The 8529-nt window shown below is 44.9% G+C and overlaps 1 protein-coding gene across 1 annotated transcript in view; it reads right to left on the bottom strand.

Annotated features, from left to right (window-relative positions):
• Positions 1 to 8389, bottom strand: part of LOC105512071 (histone-lysine N-methyltransferase SUV420H1) — a 39060-nt gene extending 30671 nt beyond the window's left edge. Inside the window, exon 1 of the mRNA XM_011942329.1 lies at positions 8236 to 8389. The gene's annotated coding sequence lies outside the window, so the exon portion shown is untranslated. The remainder of the gene's footprint in view (positions 1 to 8235) is intronic.
• Positions 8390 to 8529: the final 140 nt, after the last annotated feature.

The following is an 8529-nucleotide window of genomic DNA, read 5'->3' as shown; positions in this document are numbered from 1 at the left end:
ATCGAGACCATCCTGGCTAACATGGTGAAACCCCGTCTCTACTAAAAAAAATACAAAAAACTAGCCGGGCGAGGTGGCGGGCGCCTGTAGTCCCGGCTACTCGGAAGGCTGAGGCAGGAGAATGGTGTGAACCCAGGAGGCGGAGCTTGTAGTGAGCCGAGATCCGGCCACTGCATTCCAGTCTGGGCGACAGAGTGAGATTCCCTCTCAAAAAAAAAACAAAACTTGCTCCTATAAATGTTGCTGTCTCAACTGAGAAGCTAGGTGACTTGTCAGAGTAGTTCAACTGGTGCTAGTATTATGAAAAGAGAAAAGCCTTCGGATTTTCATTTCCCTGAATTCACAATTATGCTTCTACCCAGGGAAGAATAGTTAAAAAATAGTTTATTTTAAAACTACAGCTGTCATGCTAATTCAAATGTTAATCAGGTATCTAGCACCATCAACTCCATAGCAAAGAATACATCTCTATACTCGCAAATAATTACAAATGTCCATGATATTATCACTCCTACTTTCCTTCTCTAGCTTTCACAGGGTCAAGCTTGGATGCATTCTGCTTCACCCAATTCAACAGCTTTCCCAAGTACCCTCAGGTGGTAATGCCCTCACTCAGGCCACCAAGGGAATGGGGTCTGAAGCTGAGCAATTTACCTACCACCAAGGCAGAATGCTTCACCCACTGCCCTTTCCGAATAAAATGATGGCCACAGACACCATCACTAAGTTTTGAAAAAGCCTAAACTTGTTGAGCTAACAGCTCTAAAGCAGACTGCAGTATGGTGGAAAACGGCCCCCAGAAACATCGGCTCCTAACCTCTGGAGCCTGTGAATGTTACCTTATAATGAAAATGGTCTTTGAAGATGTTATAAAAATTTTTGAGATAAAAGACATTATCCTAGATTATCTGGGTAAGCCTTAAATGCCACCCAAATGACTTTATAAGAGGCAGAGAGAGATTTGACACCTCACAAAGAACAAAAGGTGAAGCAGACTGGAGTGATGTGGTCACCAGTGAAGGAAGGCAGCAGCCACCAGAGGCTGGAAGCAGCAAAGAGCAGCTTCCCTCCACAGTCCTGCCAATGCTTTGATTTTGGCCCAGTGAAAGTGATATTGAACTTCTGGCCTTGAGAACTGTGAGAGAATACACTTCTGGTTTGTTGTTGTTGGTGCTGGTGTTTTGACACGGAGTCTCACCGTGTTGCCTAGGCTGGAGGCAGTGGTGCAATCTCAGCTCACCGTAACCGCCACCTCCCAGGTTCCAGCAATTTCTTCTGCCTCAGCCTTCTGAGTAGATGGGATTATAGGCACCTGCTGCCACACCCAGCTGATTTTTGTATTTTTAGTAGAGATGGGGTTTCACCATGTTGGCCAGGATGGTCTCGAACTCCTGACCTCAAGTGATCTGCCCACCTTGGCCTCCCAAAGTGCTGGGATTACAGGTGTGAGCCACAGCTCCCAGCCCATTTCTGTTGTTTTAAGCCACTAAGTTTATGGAATTTGTTAGAGCGACCACAGGAAACTAACAGAGATTATGAAAAACTGAACCAAAGTAGAAATGCTTTACAGTTACCACACTCCAAAAATACATAAAATTCCAACATGTCACAGGAAAAAAGATTTTAAACAACTTCAAAAACGGTGTATTTAAAACAAGTTTTTAAAGACTGGGCAACAAAGTGAGACCCTCATCTCCACCAAAAAAAAAAAAAAAAAAGTAGCCAGCTGTGCTGGTGCACAACTTTAGTTCCTGCTACTCAGGAGGCTGAAGAATCATGGGAGTCCAGGAAGTAGAGGTTACAGTGAGGTATGATCATGCCACTGCACTCCAGCCTGGGTGACAGAGTGGTGAGACTTCACCTTTAAAAATGTAAATAAATAAAAAGTTTAAATCATACAGTATCCTTCAACTGAAGGTATAAAATACAGCTACTGAGTTATATGGATTTTGAAAATAGAGCTAGCCTCTTAATTATGCCTCTGATTACTCATACACTGTACTAGGCCAGATAACCATGATCTTCCTGAAAAGCACTGTGATTGAACAGTTTTTCTATTTATATTAAAACTTACAATAAAAACTGAAACTATTAGAATTTCTCCTTGAGCAAAACATTTTAAGCAGCAAACTACCCACCACTGGTAAGTTTATGATCAGACATTCACAATTCTTAGACTTACGTATTTGGCTACTAATCTACGACCAGACATGTAAGAAACTCCTTATTGCCTTATCACAGAAAATACTGCTTCATTCTCACGTATCACATTCAATATGTATTTACGATGAGGGATTTCATGTAAGAAAGACTCCATGTCTTCATCTCAGTAGATAGTTTAAAACAAAGGTTTTCACTGATGGGGTTGTTGAGGGAAGTCCTCAAATAAACTTCCAGAAGAAAACAAAAATGCTGGATTCCCCATCTCTCCACATTTGATCCATCTGCTTACCTAGCAGTGCCTAAAAATAAAATCAAGGATGCTTTCTTTGTTACAGTTTTCTCTAGGACCCAAACAGCCATTCACGTTTCCGGAAACAGATGCCACCTAGTGTCAAATGTCTGTAAGTACAGCCTTTACAGGTCACAGTTTCTGTCAGAAGTTACAAGAAATGTATCAAAGATTTTTACTGGGCAAGGACAAGTGTTAGGAAAAACTTCCAAAAGGTGGTTCTTGGGCTGGACGTTACAGGCCGCTTTGAGTTTGCCGGCTGGTGGGCTTTGCAGAGGCAGCCCGCACAGGGATTAAGGATGTGGCTCTGCAGTCAAAGCACCTGTCCCACCCTAGCTTCATCCTTACCCCAGCAGTGTGAGCAGGCAAGTTATTTCACGTCACCGATGCCCCATCAGTACAATGAAAAGAGGGCCTCCCTCCTAGGTTTGGCACAAGATTTAAATGAGCACAAACTGCTAACAAATTAAGGTCTCCCCTTGCAAGTAACTAAGGCAAAGGCAAAGCAGGCCAGAAACATTCTATACAAAACTTGAATCAGGTAGAAATTTCCCTTCCATTCCTCCCCACCATAACTCACACATGGAAAAAAAAAAAAAAAAAAACTCATCACCTCACCCATTTAAAAAAGAACAAACGTGCAAGAGAATAATCATGACACAAGGCTGAGCACCAGTTCTGCTTTCCCTACGGTTCCCAGAGAGAAGGAACTTAACTTCTGGCAACAACATGCATGATTAAAAATCACGCCAAGCTACACCTCCCATCCTAAACATTCAGAGGGACGACAGACTGGACTACAGACATTCGTACAACACAGTTTAGTTTGTGGTGTAGCTGGTCAAACAGATTTTTTCACACCCTATAAAAGAAGATACACACATCACAGCTCCTTAACACATATGCAATACTATCATTCCCATTTTACAAATGAGAACAAAACTTAGAGAATTAGAAGAAAAAAAAAAAGAAGCCAAGTCCAGGTTGAGAGACTGCGTACTCTTAATATCACACAAAAAAGCAACACAGGCCGGGCACGGTGGCTCACGCCTGTAATCCCAGCACTTTGAGAGGCTGAGGTGGGCAGATCACGAGGTCAAGAGTTTGAGACCAGCCTCGCCAACATAGTGAAACCCCATCTCTACTAAAAATACAAAAGTTAGCCAGGCATGGTGGCATATGCCTGTAATCCCAGCTACTCGGGAGGCTGAGGCAGGAGAACTGCTTGAACCCAGGAGGCAGAGGTTATGTGGAACCAAGATCGACCCACTGCACTCCAGCTTGGGCAACAGAGTGAGACTCTGTCTCAAAAAAGAAAAAAAGCAACACAATAATGACTCAAACAAATATTTATTCTTTTAGACGTTGTCTCACTCTGCCACCCAGGTTAGAGTGCAGTGGCACGATCTCTGCTCACTGCAACCTCTGCCTCCCGGGTTCAAGGAATTCTCTGTCTCAGACTCCCGAGTAGCTGGAATTACAGGTGCCCACCACCATGCCCAGCTAATTTTTGTATTTTTAGTAGAAACAGGGTTTCACCATGTTGGCCAGGCTGGTCTTGAACTCCTGACCACACGATTCACCTGCCTCGGCCTCCCAAAGTGCTGGGATTACAGGCTTGAGCCACCGCGCCCGGCCCCGAAACAAATTTTTAAACACACTTTGCCCAGGCCGGGTACGGTGGCTCACACCAGTAATCCCAGCACTTCGGGAGGCCAAGGCGGGTGAATCACGTGGTCAGTTCAAGACCAGGCTGGCCAAAATGGTGAAACCCTGTCTCTACTAAAGATAGAAAAGTTAGTTGGGTGTGGTGGCGCGTGGCTGTAATCCCAGCTACTCGGGAGGCTGAGGCAGGAGAATTGCATGAACTGGGATCTGGGAGGTGGAGGCTGCAGTGAGTCGAGATCACACCACTGCACTCCAGTCTGGGCAACAGAGCGACACTCTGTCTCAAAAAAAACAAAAAGAAACAAACAAACAGAAAAACACTTTGCCCCCATATTTGAAGAGTAAAACTCTAGAGCAAAATAGACAAGGTTCCTGACTGTGTAGAGATCACAGCATACTGTGGGAAGAGACATAAGTATGTGATTATCAATCTGGTGCAAGCTGTAAGAAAAACAAACAGGATGTTAGGAGAGAGACTAATATGAGAATGGACTTGAGATGGGATGATCAGGAAAAAATAAATCAAAATTATCAATATAAAAATGAGGCCAGACATGGCAGCTCATCCTATAATCCCAGCACTCTGGGAGGCCAAGGCAGGAGGATTGCTTGAGCCCAGGAGATTGAGGCTGCAGTGAGCTGGGATTATGTCACTGCTCTCCAGCATGCGAGGCTACAAGACCCTGTCTCAAAAAGAAACAAACAAAAAACACCTTTTTTTGGTTCAAAACCCCTCCTGGTACATACTTACATGCACCAAACAAATATTTCCTCTAAACCCTCCAGGACCCTGAATGACATCTGGTTTTGTTTCCTTTCCAAGGGGGAGAGAGATTTCCTATGGCGCCACTGGCTCACTGGCTGAAGGATCAAGCCACCTTTTACTTCTCAGTGAGGAAAGCTCCAGTTTCCTAAAATCAGATTGGTTTTCTTACTAAAAATATCTATTTCTCCATATGATGCAACATAAGCATTTCCTCAAAAATAAAAATACTCCTCAGAGATCATTAAAATGTATCAGATATTTCAACCCTGTTATACAAATCAGACAGGCAAATAATTCACCCGGCCGACCTAGGATCCACTCGGTTCAACAAATTTATGAAGAACCTCCCAGAGCCACCAGGCACTGTTCGTGGTGCTGGAATACTGGTCATGTCCAGGGAACACTAGAGGGCGCGGGAGAGCGTCAACTTTCAGGAAAATCAGTCAGGGCTACTACGTGAGTCAGGAACGAAAACCAAAGGGATGCATGTGGGGAAAACAAAGTTACCTGAGAACAGGGTAGAAAAGTACAGAATACGAAACAGAATGACCCTTCGCTGAAGGGGCCTTTTGCGTAAGGCTTGAGAGGCAAGCCCAGTGCCTTCAGAGATCTGCTGACCAGGCATTCCTGTAAAGGTGGCACAAGGTAGAAACACAGGTGTCAGAACACACGCGTTCGGTTTCTACTGGTTCTGGTAACATGCAGAACTCGGGATTCGCTAGCTCAGCAATCCTATCAGGTGAGACAGGTATTAGCACTACAACAGGGAAGTTAAAGCTCAGAAACAAAGTGCTTTCCTCAACTCAAAGTGCTACTAAGTCGTAAGGCTGGGTCTAAAACCTTCATCTTTTAAACTGTAGCCTGGGGTTTACTCCAGTGCTTGAGCCACGTGTACCACCTAGAGGTTTATCACCAGCAGATGATCCCTGGATCTAGGTACTATTTTCTTCAGTGTGCTATTAAAACAGACAAACTAAGACAGCTTACAGAGGTGCAACCGGCATTGTAGGAGCCATACAGGCCCCAAGCAGGCTTTGGGCGGGGGCACTGATACCCTAGTCTCTCAATTCTAAAACTCAACTGATTAACTATCTCATAATGACATTTCAAAAAAAGGAGGTAAAACCACAAGAAACACGCATATGAACTAAGTAAGGTGATTAGAGAGATGTCAAAATATGATTAAAATCATTCTTAAGAGAAAATAGGATGGCACTGAAGTGTAAAAGATGAAGTATTAACATAATTTTGGATTGGAAGTGACCTGAGAGGTTTAGTCGTTTTGTAGACGGAGACTAGGCTCTATCAATGACTTACACAAACAGTGACAGAGCAGAGAATGGTATTGATTCTTATTCCACGGTCCTTCAACTATTCCTAAAATAACACTTCTATACAGCAGTCATCATTTGACATACAGCCCTAAGAAGGTGGCCCGGTGTTTAAGTCTGTCTCATTCGGAGACCAGGTAGCCCCAAACCAACCCCATCCACACACATAATGGATCGTCTCCTGCATTTACTTAACATGCAGTATTATAGCCAACAGGGTGATGGAGTGGAGGGAGGACACGTGGTCCCTGTCCTTAAAAGTGTGCGGAAGATTCCGTTAGAGTGTTCTAGGGCCGACACAGTCGGGGCACTCCTGCCCACGGAGAAGGATTTTGCCAAAGGAGAGAAAGTAAAGCTCATACATGGTACGCAGAAACACGAAATAATGGGACCACGGCAATTTATCTGAAAGGATTTGCTCTGTAAGCCATGGGAAGGGCATTCCTGTGGACAGCGAGCTGCTTAGATGTCACATATACAAATCTCTTTGTCACACAACCTGGCCACGAACCCAGGTCCTATAAACCCACAAATTGATACTCAGGTAAAGGAAAATCAGATTCAACCCCCCTTTTAAACAACCCAAGAGAAAAATCACCAAACAACATCCCCCACCCACCAAACTCCCTGCTGAAAGACACGCAGACACCGGGACACTTTCTTCACACGGGTCTCTCCCTCTCAAGAGTCCGCTAGCCTCCATCCACCTTCCCCAGTACTGCCCCCTGGCATTCGCTGAGAGAATGAAAAGTTCAGCGCATGAGCAATTCAGGGTGTTTGGGACGGCAGATGGAATACAGGCGCGAGAGCACCTGGAAATGATTATGGATAAAGAATCAAGCCCTACCTGACTCTCTTATTGAAGAAGTATCTACCATATTCCCTTCACTCTCCAGCTCAGTTTTTAAAATATAATGATGTTTGTAAATAACATTAAAGTGGATTTATTTTGAAAAGCTAATACAAGCTATTAAGCTTGACAACTTGAAGATTAATAAATTAACCCATTCATTAAGTGTCTATGAGCATCTACTCTGTACCTGCCCGTGGGCGGACGAGATAACACGAGACTCAAAAGCTCACAAGAAACCACCCCAACGGCTGTGTGTGTGAAGGTTTCACCAGGAGGCAACATTCTCACGGGGCCTTTCTGAAGGACGAGTGTGTACAAGGTGGAGAAAAGGGGTGGAGGGATGCCGGGCAGGGCACGGCCGACAGGGACCAGGCATGGGAAGCTACTGGAGCCAGAGCTTGGGAGAGGGACCAGAATGTAGAATGTTTAGAGATTACAAAGTGAAAAATGGGCTGGAGTTCCCACACATGCCGGGATTAGAGCGTTTGTGGACTCTAACCTCGGAATATAAGGCGCTCCAAGAGGGACAGGGCCACACCTCTGATTCAAATTGCTAAACCTTCAGATATACAATAAATCTGTATCTACAGCAAGCAGCAATTTATGTACTTCAACATGCACAAATTATCTGTGATTATTTCAGGTAAAAATGGTTTCCTCCTCCCTTTTCAAAATATTTGTTTTTACTACTAATTATCAATATTATACTCAATACTAAAGACTAACGGAAAAAAGTTATAGCTGGCAACTGCTTCCTCGGAAGACCCTACACAGCAGAGTTCAGACCTATATGGCCATCCTCGACTACACTTTATATCAAACTGGTTTAAATCGAAAAAGGTCCACATCACAAAGAATCACAGTCAAATTAATTCATCTGCCCTCTATTCTAAGGAAAACTCCCCCCACTCCAGATAAATTTCATTTGGCAAATTCTTAAAAATTAATTCCTAAAGTTCCACCGCTTAATAGATCCTAAGTTACTGCACCAGACCCGGGTCAATAAACCCAAATAGACTGAACTTCTCAGCACCCAACTTGTTTCTATCTTAATCCAGCAAGTTGCATCGAGTTGTCATTGTGAAAACCTGCCTGTTCCTCCTTCCAAAGCGGAGGTGACAACGGTGCACATCATCCGCGGATAAGTGGAAGGACAGACAGACACCAGGGAACCAAGGGAGAGCGGATACAGCACAAAGGGGAGGCAGCGGCCGTGGGGCGCCGGGCCAACGCCAGAGGCGCCCTCGGGGAGGAGGGTGGGCTGCAGGACGAGCTCGGGAGGGCTCCGAAATGCGCTTGGGCCAAAACAAAAACAAAAAGTTCAGCGCGACAGTGGGAGCAGATTGGGCGAGATGGTTCACGGCTGCCCATTGGAGAAAAGGGAAAACAGAGTCCCCCAATCGCGAGCGACGGGGCTGCTCCCCTCGTGCGGCCGCGGGCCCGGCCCCGACGCTGCCCG

Source organism: Colobus angolensis, unplaced genomic scaffold (genome assembly GCF_000951035.1).
Source record: "Colobus angolensis palliatus isolate OR3802 unplaced genomic scaffold, Cang.pa_1.0 Scaffold21, whole genome shotgun sequence".
NCBI classification, from domain to species: Eukaryota; Metazoa; Chordata; class Mammalia; order Primates; family Cercopithecidae; genus Colobus; species Colobus angolensis.
The sequence above is the reverse complement of the archived record's forward strand: the minus strand, read 5'-3'. Positions and strand labels throughout refer to the sequence as shown.